This window comes from Chinchilla lanigera, unplaced genomic scaffold (assembly GCF_000276665.1).
Source record: "Chinchilla lanigera isolate Chin_1 unplaced genomic scaffold, ChiLan1.0 scaffold00079, whole genome shotgun sequence".
Classification (NCBI taxonomy): Eukaryota; Metazoa; Chordata; class Mammalia; order Rodentia; family Chinchillidae; genus Chinchilla; species Chinchilla lanigera.
The window spans coordinates 8,740,909-8,755,184 of NW_004955480.1; the positions used below are offsets into that span (position 1 = coordinate 8,740,909).

The 14,276-nt window shown below is 42.9% G+C and overlaps 1 long non-coding RNA gene across 3 annotated transcripts in view; it reads right to left on the reverse strand.

The window, feature by feature from the left end:
* LOC102019271 overlaps window positions 1-14,276 on the reverse strand; it is a 115,733-nt gene that overhangs the window by 28,673 nt on the left and 72,784 nt on the right. The window contains exon 5 of one of the 3 annotated variants that reach the window (XR_001230896.1): window positions 5,603-8,723. The exons of the other annotated variants lie outside the window; for them this stretch is intronic. This is a non-coding gene — a long non-coding RNA (uncharacterized LOC102019271). Of the gene's footprint in view, window positions 1-5,602; window positions 8,724-14,276 lie in introns of those variants that run through there. 3 annotated transcript variants of the gene reach the window in all.

Sequence of the window (14,276 nt, forward strand, 5' to 3'; positions counted from 1 at the left end):
GAAGACAATGATATGTAATATAGCAAGCATTATTAATTTCCTATCATCTTGTTTTGAAATTCTGTATCAGTTTTACCATTTTTGTGTTGTTTTGTCTTTGTCTTTGTTATTATTTTGCTTTTGTTTTTTCCTCTTTAAAATTAAAAATCATGTCAGTGCAAATCAGCATTGGACAAATGACTAAGACACAACAAGGGCAGCAAGGAGGGGCATTTGCCAAAGGTATGAGTTGTGTCTTTATGAATCAGTGGAGGATTTCAAACAAAACAGGAGAAAATGCAAAGGGAAATGCATGCAAAGAATGTGCAAGTTTAGAATATCATAATGAATGGCAGGAAGCTCCTTTGCCTTGTGGTAGAGGGTGAATGTTACAGGTGAGCAAGGTCAGAATATATTGAGAGGCTGAACCTGGAGAGGAAGGCAGGAACTAGATCCTGCAGAACTCTGATGGATTTTAATGGGGGTTTGACAGTCACATTTCTCCTTGGTTCACTAAGAACAAGAAGCGTCTAACAAGAGATGACATATTATAGAACTTCATCTATAAATCAGGAAGAAGGGCTGGGGATTTAGCTCAGCGGCAAAAAGCGCCTGCCTGGCAAGCGCAAGGTCGTGAGTTCAGTTCCTGGTACCGGAGAAAAACCAAAAAATAAAAAAATAAATAAACAATATAAATCAGGAAGATAGGTTAAAGTGTGCAGTAGAATTGCAACTTTGCGGTGGCACAGATGAGATTTAAAGACACTGAACTGGATGAGATAGCCTAGGAGAGCTGGGATTGACAAGCAAAAGGTACTGGGAAATGTTCCGGAGCATTTCCAAGCCATTGGAAAGAATCAGAAAAGAAAACACAGAATAGCTCAGTTAGGCAGTAGGAAGCTGAGCAATGTCAGCGCGTGGACCCTGGAAGGGGTGGCAGGTGAAACGCTGCTGCAGAGAGCTGTAAGTGGCAGGTGAGCCCCACAGCCCAGGAGCAGAGCTGGCCCTGAGGAGGGCAGTGTCCATGGTGGGAAGGAAGCTGTAGGGAGAGGACAAGGTTCAGTGAGGAAGAGGAGGAGGAGACCAAGTGCAGATTTCCCTTTCCGGAATTTTGTCTATGGGGGTGGGGAGCAGACAAATGGGCAAGTGTGGAAAGAAGAAATGTAGTCGTGAAAGGCATTTTATCTTTATCACTGGTACTTATTTGGAATATTTTTGTGCTGATACTGATGATGTAATAGCTCTTCAAAGATATTTGTGGGTAACTGAATTAGAAGAGAGTTTGTAAAATAAAATGGGAAGGGGACACACACACACACACACACACACACTCTCTCTCTCTCTCTCTCTCTCTCAGCAGAATTGCTCAGGATGAAACACCAGGGAGGAAGCACAGTAAAACTCATTTGGTTTCTCTTTCTCAAATTTACCTTCCACAGTGGCCTCCAGAACATGACTGAGCCTCCTTAAGACTCTGACGCTGAGTTAGGAAACACACTATAAAATGTGGTGTGCAACCAGGTGCAGTGGAACATCCCTGCCATCCTAGCACTCTGGGAGGCTGAGGCAGAAAGCTCTCAAGTTGGAGCCCTGCCAGGGGAACTTAGTGACTTAGAGAGACCCTATCTCAAAACAAAAGATTTAAAAAGTTATCTGTCAAAAGATGTTTGAGATAACATTGAGATAACATCTTGTTATCTCAAGATAGCAAGAGAAAGGTGCTGTGGCTGATGACAGTGACAGCTAATACCACCGAGCACTTACAAAGCAAGTAACGTTAAGCACATAACATGCCTTCTTTTACCTGATCTTATCCAGGCTTAGAAGCAGATGCTATGCTTATTCCACACTGCAGTGTGAGATGGGTCCACCTCTAATCCTAAACTGATAGGAGCTCGGTTACGGAGACAGCTCACCCAAGACAGCACAGCTCCTAACTGACAGAGACAAGGTTAATGTGTTAATTTATCTAATACCAGATTCTCTCACCTGCAGTTTGCAGGAAAGATGTGATAGGAAGCAACTAGCCAAAGAAGGCTTCTCTAAAAGTATTTTTCATAATCCTGATAAAATAAAAAGTTCCCACAAAGAGAGCAAGCTGAGCCTTGGAAAGCAGCTTTGGCAAATGAACCGCCATCTTCCCATCTGAGCAGCTTCCCTTTCCTCACTTTCTTCTCTTCTCTCTTAGAGTAGACAGTAGAACGCAGACCACTCGGCATTACTCTTCTTGACAGCAGAAGATTACATGCTAGACTTGACTGAGATTCTGTCGTAGAGAATTTATTGCAATTTCAAAGATGGCCCTTAAAAGAGAGGGCTGTTTTGCACTCTTTATACAGGTCTTAACAATATGTCAAGCTTGATCTTCTACAAGATCACCTGTGTAAACATCCTGCTCCTCTTCCTTCTCTCCTGACTCTCGGCTTCCTCCATCTTCTCCAGCACTCTTCCCAGTCAGCCAAGCTTCCAGTGGTCTTGTGCTGCATTTTGTAGAGCTCTTGTTTTTTGCCTATAAATCGAATCTTTACTGTCTGTGAAGCATAAATTGGAAACCTCCCTCTCCACTAATCCATGTCAAGTGCCTGACTGGTGATCCCCAAATAGTTTTAAAGCCACTAGGGCCTATCACTCAGTCACTCTAGAACAATAGGAGCCAAGAGATCCAGATCATGATAATACAACAATGAAAATAGACAAAGGTCCTGTGCACTGAGCAGTTATTCATTATCACGAGCTGGCCAATGGGCTACATGACCACCAAACAAGTACTTTGTTTACATGTGCTGCTTAAATTATGAGAAAAGAAGCAGAGAGACAAGGGCGGAGCCAGGGAGGGAGATGCACCCTTTCAGACCCCACTCCCTGCAATCAGGCCCCACCTCCTACACCACATTCAGATACTGACCTCATTCATTCATGAACCCACTTTTGACTACAGAGACCTTATGGCCCAGTCACCTTTCAGGACCCCACCTCTGAACACAAGAGGCTTTGGGAGACAGTCCAGACCTAAACCATAACGTTCTCACTCTGCAGCATGGGATGGGTCCACAGATAACCCTAGACAACCTGGGTTGGGCAGTGGGAAGGACTGCATTGGAATTTCAGGGGAGATGAAGGGCTGTGAAAGCCTCCGCAACATGTGGAAGCCATTCAACATTGTCAACATCCGAGGGACCATTATTGGACCACCCAGCTCATGGTTTTTCCTCTACATGCCTGGCCATTCAGCTCACTTCCTACTGTCACACCTTCCCACTTCAGGCTTTGGGCACAATTGACCCATACCTAGTCTGAGATTATGCTTGGCCTTTGCTTCCTTTGTAAACACCAGCATCTTTTCAGAATTACTGATAGTGAGGACCTTAATTCCTTGTAAGAGAATTCTTAATTCTCTGTCTCCATGAGACAGAGTCTGGGCCACTGGTCCAAAGAGACAATCTCATCATAGTCTTACATCGATGCACTACCAAAAGAGCATAATTCTTCAGTGGAAGAGAGTCCCAGCATGTGAGGGATGGGACAGGTCCCTTTTGCTTTCATATTTCATATGGAAAGAACTCCATTCTTCCCCATGCCCACTCCAGGAAAGGAGTGGCGACTTATCTGTTATCTGCTTAGTGTGTTTGGGAAGGAGCTCAGCCTCTCTCTCTCTCTCTGTTTATTTTCAGAAGTTAACACTCAAGAAGAAGTCTTTATAAAGAAAATCTTACAGTCATCCCAGGGTCTACGGGATGGTAAGTTTACTTAATTCAGAAGGAAGTAATAAATGTGTTCATTTTTAATTTACCAGATACTTGGGATTTCTACCAATTGGTTTCCAACCCAAAAGCTGAGGCAGTACTATTCCTGTAGTTCCCTGATCCTAGGTCTGCATTGTGCAGAACAGCTGCCCAAGGTCAGCGGCACCGCTCCCTCTTGGCTCAGTTCTTGCTCCCTCTCTTGAAATCCAACTATGTTCAACGATATGGATTTATGTTAATGAATCTTCACAGGTCTGGCAAAGAGCTCTGCAAGGTTCTGGCCTCAAAAAATACAGCACTCAACTTGAGAAGACCTCAACATTGCTTCCATATCTTCTCAGCAAAGCGAGTTATCTCTATTCCAAGAATGGGCTGAAGCTTATATGGTAGCTTTTCTGCCATGCACTGGGTCATCTCTACCCTCAGCTTAGAATCTCTGGGAGGTGGGGATTACAGGTGTGCACCACCATCCCCAGCTGCAAAATCTTGCACTCATTCTTTTTCTTTTTTCACCCAGAATCAAACAGAAATCTTTTTAGTGATGTATAAAATATAACTCCAAATCACACATATCATAAACATACAGCTGATGAATTTTCACAAACCAAACACGTTTCTGTAACTAACACCCAGATTAAAAACAGACTGTTGCGAGCCATCCAGGAAACACTTTGTATTTCCTTTGTGACAACGTATTCCCCAAGCAAAACCACTACCCTGGCTTCCAACAGCAGACATTACTTTTGCCTGTCTGTGAACTTTATCTAAACGAAATAATGCAGCGTATCATTTTGTGTCTAGTTTCTCCTGCTCAACAATTATACTTTGAAATTCATCCAAGCTATGTACAGCAGTTCACTCTCTACTGTTTTGAATTACAATGCATGAATGCAACGCATTTATTTATTATGCATCTGTTGATGGAATTTTTGAGTCACTTTCAGTTTTTAGCTGCTCTTGAATAGGGCTGCTTACTTGTACAATTTTTTTGGAAATAAGTATGTTTGCATTTCTGTTAAGTTTATATCCAAAGAATGAAATTTCTGGATAATAAAATATATAGAGGTGCTCCTTGATTTACAGTGGAGTTACCTCCCAATAAATCCATTGTCAGAACATTGTATTGTAGTCTCACCCGCCCTCAGTATGCTCAGAATGCTCACAAAAGCCTACCATTGGGCAAAGCCATCTAACCCAGTATTTTATAATGAAGTGTTAAGTATATCATACAATTAACTGAACATTGTACTAAAAACAAAAAAGAGAATGGTTGTATGGGAATGCTTTGATACAGTTTTACAGTTGAAAAATCATAAGTCATAAGGCCATCAGGGACTATTTGTATATTTTCAGCTCTCATGGATATGATCAAAAATTTTCCTAAATGCTTGTTCCATTGTATGCTCACAGTTGCAGGATACGACTACCAGTTGTTCCACTTCTCCTTCAACTCTGGTCCATATTAGCCCTTTAATGTTAGCTTTTCTGGGGTGTGTGTGTGTGTGTGGGTGTGTGCGTGTGTGTAGTCTGTCTTTGCAGTTTTAATTTGTGTTATCTTAATGACTAATAAAGTTGAGGACTTTCCCACAAATTTGGAGCTATTTGTATACTTTTTTAGTTATATAGAAAACTATTTATAGTTTTATATATAGAAAACTATTTAGGAATAGTTTTCCTCTTTTCTGTGAGGTTGCCTTGCCTTTTGCTCATTGCTGTGTAGGGGTTCTTTAGAAATGTTGGGTGTCTGTCCTTCACAGGTGTATCTGTTGCAGTGTAGCTTGCCATTTTGGTCTCTCATCAGTGTTCTTCTTTCTCAAACTTTATTGTGTATTTGTGCATGTTTGCAGTGCATAACGATCCCATTCCTCCTGGGGACACGGTACAAGTACCGAACACATCTTCTTTTCTTTTTCTATCCCTCTCCTCCTCTCTTTCCCACTGCCTCTGTGTCTTTGAACTTTGCTCTTAATGAACAAAATAGATTCCCACAATTTCTAACTTTCCACAGGACTTTTGGAGTCTTGGATCCTTCTGTCCTCCTAGAGTGTAGACTCAGTGAACCAGCAGTTCAGTTTTCCATTAAATCCATTGTCGGAACATTGTATTGTAGTCTCACCTGCCTGCAGTATGCTCAGAACGCTCACATAAGCCTACCATTGGGCAAAGCCATCTAATCCAATATTTTATAATGAAGTGTTAGTATCTCATGTAATTAACTGAATATTGTACTAAAAACAAAAAAGAGAATGGTTGTTGGTTTCCATTGCTATCTGGGATTTCCATTAGGAATACGGAGAGCATAGAAAGAAACGTAGAGACCACTGGACTCAATTTCATTAATTTTTCTTTTGGGGAATGACAGATCAAAAGGATGGGTAATTCCTCAGGTCCAGAGGCAGTGAGTAGCGAAGTCAGATCAGAGAGCCCAAGATTGTTGTGTCCTAACTTAGTGTTCTTTGCATAGCCAATCACGAATTCTTTAACTTGTAGTGCTGGGGACAGGGTCTCTATAGAGAATTACAGCACAATTGTTACATTGTATCTCTGTTAGTAAGAGTTTTATCAGCCCAGGGCCAGAAGACTGAAAGAGCAGATCCTTCCGAGCCCTGGCCATTCTACCCGCTTTATGGGGGGAGTAGCGCTGAACACTGAGAAAGCTCTCACGCTGCATTGCTAAGCCCTGCCAGGCTGTGCACAGCTTGATAGCTACTTCTTCATTCTAAAAATAGCAGAGAGTTATTTATGTTGGCAAAAAGCTTGAGACAACAAAGAGAGATGGTAGGCCGAACTCCACCAAACTTTAATAAGTAATTGTGCGCTAGCAGAAACCCTGATTACTCAAAGTGGTTGGGAAATTACAAAGTCAAAGCAACGACTCATCTCATCTTAAGGGGCCGATGAAATTGCCTGTCAGGATTGAATCCCTTCCTATCAGAGCCAAGTGCATCTGCTGAAGCAGCAGTCTGCCCCGAGGGAGGGATGGGTGCAGGGACAGGCCACTAGTGTCGGGAAGCTCCCATAGAAACAGAACTCCCTGGGTGTCCCTCAAGCAGAATGCTAGCATCACCCGCCGTCTCTGTAAATTGTCCCTGCCGTCCTGACATTCACTGCAGAACACTTGGACCTTCCTTCACTACCTGGGAGTCAGACTATGTTTTTAAGACACCTGATCTGATCACGATTGCATTCTGACTTCACATTAGCATCAGCTATTTACATGTTTCCAAGATGTCAAGAGAGTGTGCCTGAACGTGTGACTCTGGGGGGTAGTCCTGTGGGTCATGGCTGGTTTCTAATTATTCTAGTACATTAAATTGTTTGAAAAGCTGCTGTCTCTGTCAGGTCCAAACTAACCAAATATGAATAATTTTAAGTGGTTCAATTTCATGCAACAAGCAAGTATTGATGTGGAGTTTTAAATATAACAAAGGCTTGTAATATACCATTTCTATGTTAGAATGAATATACCATTGCTAATACCTAGTGACTACTAAGTTTTCTTGTTACTGCACCTTCCACTCAGCACCCAATGAGTTACTTAATCCTTATAACAGTGTTAGCAGGTGAGGACCTGTATGAGCTCTATTTAATAGAGGAGGAAACTGAGGCTCAGAGAGCTCAGGCTGCCATGAAATAATTCCTCTGCTAGGAAGGGCGGCACTAGCCATTACTCTATGCAGTTTATACCTGTGCTGCTTGCATTCTACTCTAAGTCCCAGTCAAGAATAAGGCAAACCTTATGGTGAGATCCAGGGTTTGCACGAGGCTGACTCTTAGGCATATTGTTGTCAAGATGTCTCTTCCAGAACAGATGCACGTTCAGAAGGAACTGGGTCAGCACATTCGGTAGCTGGAGCACAATAAAAAAAAAAAAGGGTACAAAACAAAGGGACCAACACAATTCTCAATCCTTAGCTTTCTCAGGATGTGCACTGCTCAGAACTAAACCATGTTCTCCTTTGCTCCCTGTCTCCCACTTTTGACCCCATTTTCTTGTGCCTCAGACCTAGCCCAACACTTACTGGAATCAGAAGGATGGGTGAATGTGCCCTACGGCCAGTAGAGGGAGAGCCAACACCAGCTGCACCGCAGCCGACGCCAGCCTCTTCCCTGAAGAAACTGTGTTGGACTGGGTGGCCTTTTTCTTGAAAATTTTCTGAAACTGTGTGATGTTTGTGAAGATGATGTTGCTTTAGGGATAAGGACACTTCTTAGTTATTGAGCAATTATTGTGTACCAGAGTCATTGTTAGTTATTTTGCCTACGACTAGTATTGAAAGCTAAATCTAGCTGATTCGGAGACCCTGGAGTTTCAGCCATCGATTTTGAAGGACTGTGATCACCTGCAAAATGGGACCGGAAGAAGGTGTACGTGGTGGGTATGTACAAGAAGGTCTATGTGGACGTGTGCATGGACATAGTCTCATATGTTTTTATCTTCATTTCTTTCTTATGAGAGAGGACTTTGCTTTCACAAGAATCTCGGAGGGGTGAATGACCCACTAAGATTGAAGAACCCTCTTAGAAAGACAAGGTTGAGAAGGCTGCCCTGTCAGGAGAGAGTCCTGAAGCTGTCCATTGTATCAAAGCCTCTGGCTCTACACCTGAATAGGACAGGGTTCAGGCAAGTGCAGAACACTCAAGAACATTGATCAATGAAGGATGAATTACAAATCCTCAAATCGCTGTTATCTAAGCTTGTGGGCGTGGAAGGAAACATCCTGTGCCGATTAGATTGAGAAACCAGTTTTGTAATCCGAGGAGGATGCCCATAACACAGTGGGGGTGGAAGTGGGGGGCGGACAGGACAACGTATGCATTTGTTCCAGAAACAGTGCAGCAGGGAAGTAGGGAGAAAAGTCAAGGTTATACAAGAAGCACGATCCATTCTGCTTGAATAGCACTGAACAGTTCACAAAGCTCCTTCGTAAACACACTCACGAAAGGTCTTCAAAACAGTCCTGTAAGGTCAGCAAGATCTACTTTTATCTTCTTTTTGATCTGTGAAGAAATAGACACAAAGAGAGGTGAAGTTATCTACCCAAAGTCATGCAGCGAGACTATGGTCTTTCATAAACTAGTTGGAAAAATTTTCCACTCTACTAGTATAGCCAATTTTAGTAAGAAAGATTTTAACAGTCAAATTATTCCTAATTTGAGAAAAAAAAACAAAAACAAAACATAGTGCCTGATGGATATGATGGTGGCTTTGATCTCAAGCTGTCAAGTACTGCGCTAGTCAGTGAGTAAGAGCTTGGGCTCTGGGTTGGGACTGCCTGTTCCGGACTCAGTGTTGCTGCTGACTATATTGTGCAGTCAACTCTGGAGCACAAGACAGTTACTGCCCCGGGCGACCCTCACCCAGGGAGGGAGAGGTGTTCTATATAATACTCCAAGTCTCACGGCTCTTGGTAATATATTTCTGAGGTGAGCTCAGAAAGCTAGGCAGGACTGAACCTCCAGCTGCCGACAGACGCTCCTTCCTGACACTATGGGCTTCCTTTCCCCTCTTACTCTTCTCCTTATTCTCTCACTGTGCTTCTTGGGATTCTCTTCTGTGTAACTTGGAGACTTCCAAGAAGAAAATACCAACATAGCATTAGGCAGGTGAAGAAATTATCAGAGGAAATCCCTGTGTTAGAACAAGGGAAGGTTGTGGGAGCAGGAAGGGAGAATCCTCAGAGTGGGATTCTAGTCTGGCCCCTGAGAAGGAAAGGAGGAAGGAAGCAGGACTGGGTCTTAGGACTGTAGTGCAGTTCTTCTTTCCTTCTATATCAGTATCATTTCAAGGACAAAACCTAGTTGGGACAGAAAGATGCAGAGCTGGAGAAGCACACTTCTCTGAGTCTTCTGTGACCTAGGGACAGCAGTGGACAATGGGAAGAGGAGGCTTCCAGAACTCTCCGCTCAAGTCTGCTGATGAACTGATGTTTGACCTTGAGCAAGTCGTCTTAAAGTTTTGATGAATCAATGCAGGATTCTGGGATTCTGCTCCCAGTTACCCCGAGAACCAAGTAAGAGACCACAGAAAGCATTTCATGAGTGCTGTTAAAAAGAATCGTGTTTTGTTTTAAGATCTCAGACCAAACATATGATATAATCTCATCCTTCTCCCCCAAGCCCCTAGAAATAACACAGTGGGAATATTTTGAAATTCAACTAGCCAATCATTATTATTTGGGCTTAAATATTCAAAAACCTCTGGTTATGATCATGTTGCATATTGTCTAACCATCATTTTTCTTGGATTTTCCCGTAGTAACTTAGGCCTGAAAGATAATAAATCCCAAAGGAAGCAGCTGCTCAGTAAAGCAGAGCTGTGATTTTTTTTTTTTTTTTTTAATGTCATGGACAGAAGAGGCAAGGGGCGGGGCAGTCCCTGGGAAGAAGGTACCCGCTGGGCTGCACAGCCTTGCCATTAGCTGCCTCCTGCAGGCCAGCAGAGAAGCCCAGCATGGGGAACAATGTGCGCTGGCTGGCCAGCTGGGAGGCAATCAGCTGGAATGCAGACAATACATTAAGCGACTGTACCCTCCACGTCCTACAGGTTTCCATCTGATAAGGGAGCAGTTGGGCTGGATCATGTATCAGACAGCAGAGAAAATATCAAAACACCTTACTCCTATGCTTTCCAAGCGCCCTTTCTGGTCTCCTAAGCTGCCGCATGAAGAATAAACTGTCCTAGAACAATTAAAAGTCACAGCTACTCATGGAGTGTTTTCTGCAGACTGACAAGGGAGCAAACTATTTCACAGTTATGGAAACTTGAGGATCAGGGAAGGTAAGGAATTTGAACAGAGAGTTGCTGGATTTTGTAAATAAATTAGAGAAAGCACAGTTCAGTGTGAGTGTCTGACTGAGCTCAGTAGGTCCTAGGGAGGATAAAGCAATTTACTAAGACTCCTATCTCAATGTGGAGAGGTGGGGGCTACAGCTTATTGGTACAGTGCTAACCTAGCATGCAAGGGGCTCTGGGATCAATCCCCAAAACTGCCCCCATAAAACTGAGTACCAGATAAATAATTACTTTTAGTATATGCATGTCTCATGCAATTAAAACATTTTAATTAAAAATGACATAAATTTTAGTACATGTATGATCCATGTGAAATAACAATTGAAAAAATTCTAAAGCAATTTTGTTGCTTATCTGAAAAACTTAAGTGGGAGCCTACACTTTTTTCCTGGCCGTTCTATTTGAATAAAATAAAAACATATAGCTAGTCAGCTAGTTAGTGTCACATCTAAACCCAAGATGTTCTAATTATAAATTTTTCTACTACACTATCCAATTCCCAAATGCAAGAATTAAATATGGATGAGATTTTATTTATTATGACATTATATCTCGTATTATTAAACCATTTTTAAATATACTGCATCACTTGCATATTAACCCCTATCTCAGGGTCTGACTCTAGGGAAATCTTTCCAGCACAACAAATTACATCAGCTCTTTCCTTCAGAAATGTTCCTAATTTTGGATCAAAAAATAAAGTCTCCCAAAGCCGAGACAGTACTGATGTCTTTTTGCCCCTGGGTGGAGACTGAAAGACTAGCAACAGCAGGAGCTGTATACTGTTTCTAGTAGCAGCATCTACTATTCAACTTTGGGGTCTCCCCCAGTCAGTGGTAGGTGGGGACCATTTTCCTTAGCTGTGTGGCCTCCAAGTGTGGTTCTCTAACTTCCTCAGATACCCTGTGGTATTCAATATGTAGTCATTAATGTGTTTCTTGTTTATGGGACCCAGAATCTTCTTGCTGTGTGAAGACTCTGATAATGTATCATCAAAACCAGAAGTGAGGTGTTTGCAGCAGCAGGCCCCCAGGACATTGGTTGTTTGGCCTGTTTGGGGCTAGGGATGGTAAAGTGATGCTGCTCTAATTGGGGGATGGGATTCTTGTGATAAATGTCAGAGAACTGAGAAAACAATTGATCCAGTATAGTGGAGAATTGGCAAAACAATTGATCCAAGTAGCATCAGGGTCAACTGTATTATATTAAAACACCCAGTGGTGGGGAAGAATGGGACCTGGTGATCTGTGTTGTATAACTGATCTAAGAAAATCTATGGTTGTGTGTGAACAGGTGATTGGTTCTAGTAGAGTATTTTCCTTACAGAAGGAAAGCATTAAGCACACAGTGCTAAAATCTTGGACTAAAGACTCCCTTATCTTTTGGGAACAACAGAAATATAGAAACCAAAAACTAAACCTTGTTCTTGCTTAGTGGGTTACGTTGGGCTCTCTTCTCCGGACCTGGAGATTTCCTGTCACATCTCAAGTGGCACTGCAGTGGGTCACACATTCGTGTTTCCTCTAGGAAGCCCAGGACTATGTAGTCAAAGTCACCGTGCTTGAGACCACCATTGACACCATGGTGTGGGTGGGCAGAGGCGTGAGACAGCTTATCTGCCTTCACATGTGACTAAGAATAGAAGGAGCCCTCAGTCCTACATCAGTGCCTACTCATCAACTTCCATCTACCAGCATTCAGTCAGTGTTTTGGACCCTTCACCAGGTGATGAAGGTTGCAAGGTCTTGGTTCAGCAGATCCACCCTGGATAGGTTTCCATGAGAGCTTTGTGCAGCCACAGGGTCTGCTTCCCCGCAACTATAAAATATGTTTGAGGAGTAGAAAGAAGTGGGTGGCTGATGGGGGAAGTTCTCAATGAGTATTACAGATTCACCTGGGGGAGGACTGGGACAAAATGAAGGGGATGATGGCTGTGGCACCTCCTACACACAGCATAAAAATATGGCTGAGCGAAAGAAAATTTTGTAATGGCACTAACTTCTCCAAGTCTTAGTTGTCTCATTACTACAATGAGGATCATTGTAGTAATTGTTTGGGACAACAGAGCTATGGAAACCAAAAGTATAGGCCATCCTCTCTCTCCCTGCTCTTGCTTCAAACCAGCATTTCTCAAAGTATACTTCATACAACCCTGATCCAGAGCTGGGGAAGAAAAGCAACTGTAGTTACAATTCTTGGAAGCCTCTGGATTAAATAATGTCTTGTAACAGCTTTTACTGCAGACTTCTCAGAGCCTTTGTTCAGCTAACACGCACACCATCAAAGGAGATACCGTCAACTTATTTGACCACACAGCCCCATTTTTCTTCTGAGGAGCATGTAGCAGAATGGCATACATGCTGGACAAGCACACCTATGCCTAAGCCCTGCTCTCTTCTTTCTCTGCCTCATAGCTCCGAACATTATTTCCGTTCTCGGTCCTATTCCTTGCTTTCTGGGAAGTTTCCCCAAATCTCTTCGGTCACTTCAGTGTCCATTGTGATTTTCTCAATTGACTGTGTCTCTGAAACACATCATCTTTGTTAAAAGTGTGCCACCAGTTTGGGCATGTGGAGGCCAGCTGTGTCTTCTGTGAAATCATCTTTGGTGTCAAGGACAGAAGGATGGATCCTAAGCTGGTCGATGGCACGCACCTCCACGTGAAATTTCATTTACCCTTGAGGTCTGGTGGGGAGCACACTTAATCTCCCATAGAACATGCAAAACACCTTCCCTGAAGCTATTCAAAGGAGATTGTAGGTGAAAAATTCTGGAAATAAAAGATGTTACTTTTGTTACCATTATCATCACAGAAGGAGAATAATCAGATCTGAAATGACCTTGACAATGTGTCCAGCCTTCGGTCTGGTCTTCCGGCAGGACTGTGAGAGCAGGCACTGACCTGGTCTTCTAATTTCCCCTAAAAATGGTGTTGTTTCCATTTCCCCTTAGCAGCCTGCCCTGGTGCTTCCAACACAGCATCTTACTTCTCGTTGAAGTCACAAAGTGGGTTCTAAATACAGGGATTTCTTTAGCACTTGAGCTGCCCTGACTATGAGAGGAGAAAGGAAGTGTGACCCACCTTCCCACTGGTGTTAGTTTGGGAGAGAGATCAGAGCCTCACCCACCAAGCCACAAGAGGACCGGAGGTGACTGAATGAGAAAGATCTGTTTCTCTGGTAATGACCCATGTCCGACGCAGCCCAAATGGCGGCTATGTGAAGAGACAGCAGAGGTTGAGGACACAGTCAAGTGAATGCTTTTCTCCAGAACACAGAGAAGGGAAGTGTTAACACGTCTATTGTTAAGCAGCAGCATCTTGGAAGCTCACCTCTGCTCTGCCCCTATTTCTGGTTCAGTCTCCAGAAAACTAGATAAGCCCTGACATCTTATCTCCCTTCTCTGAGCGTCTGAACACACGTTGGCCTAGGACACCCCACCCACCATGCACATCTAGGCTGCTTGTAACCAAACCCACGGTGCAACAGCAGGGGCTTCATGAACTAGTATAAGAAGAAAATACAGACCGTTTACACAGAAGTGTCAATCTCATCCATAAATATTGGATGAAACTAACGTAAAGGAATAATCAATTGAGATCATTTTAAGAATATGTCCAGAAAGAGATGAGATTTGAGGAGACCAGAACCTGCTCATGCATGCGTATTATTAATTTATAAACAGTATGAATATTACAGTGTAGGGTTTTACAGTGTCCTACTGTGAAAGCTAGCATGCTCTTTTCTTAATGCACTCAT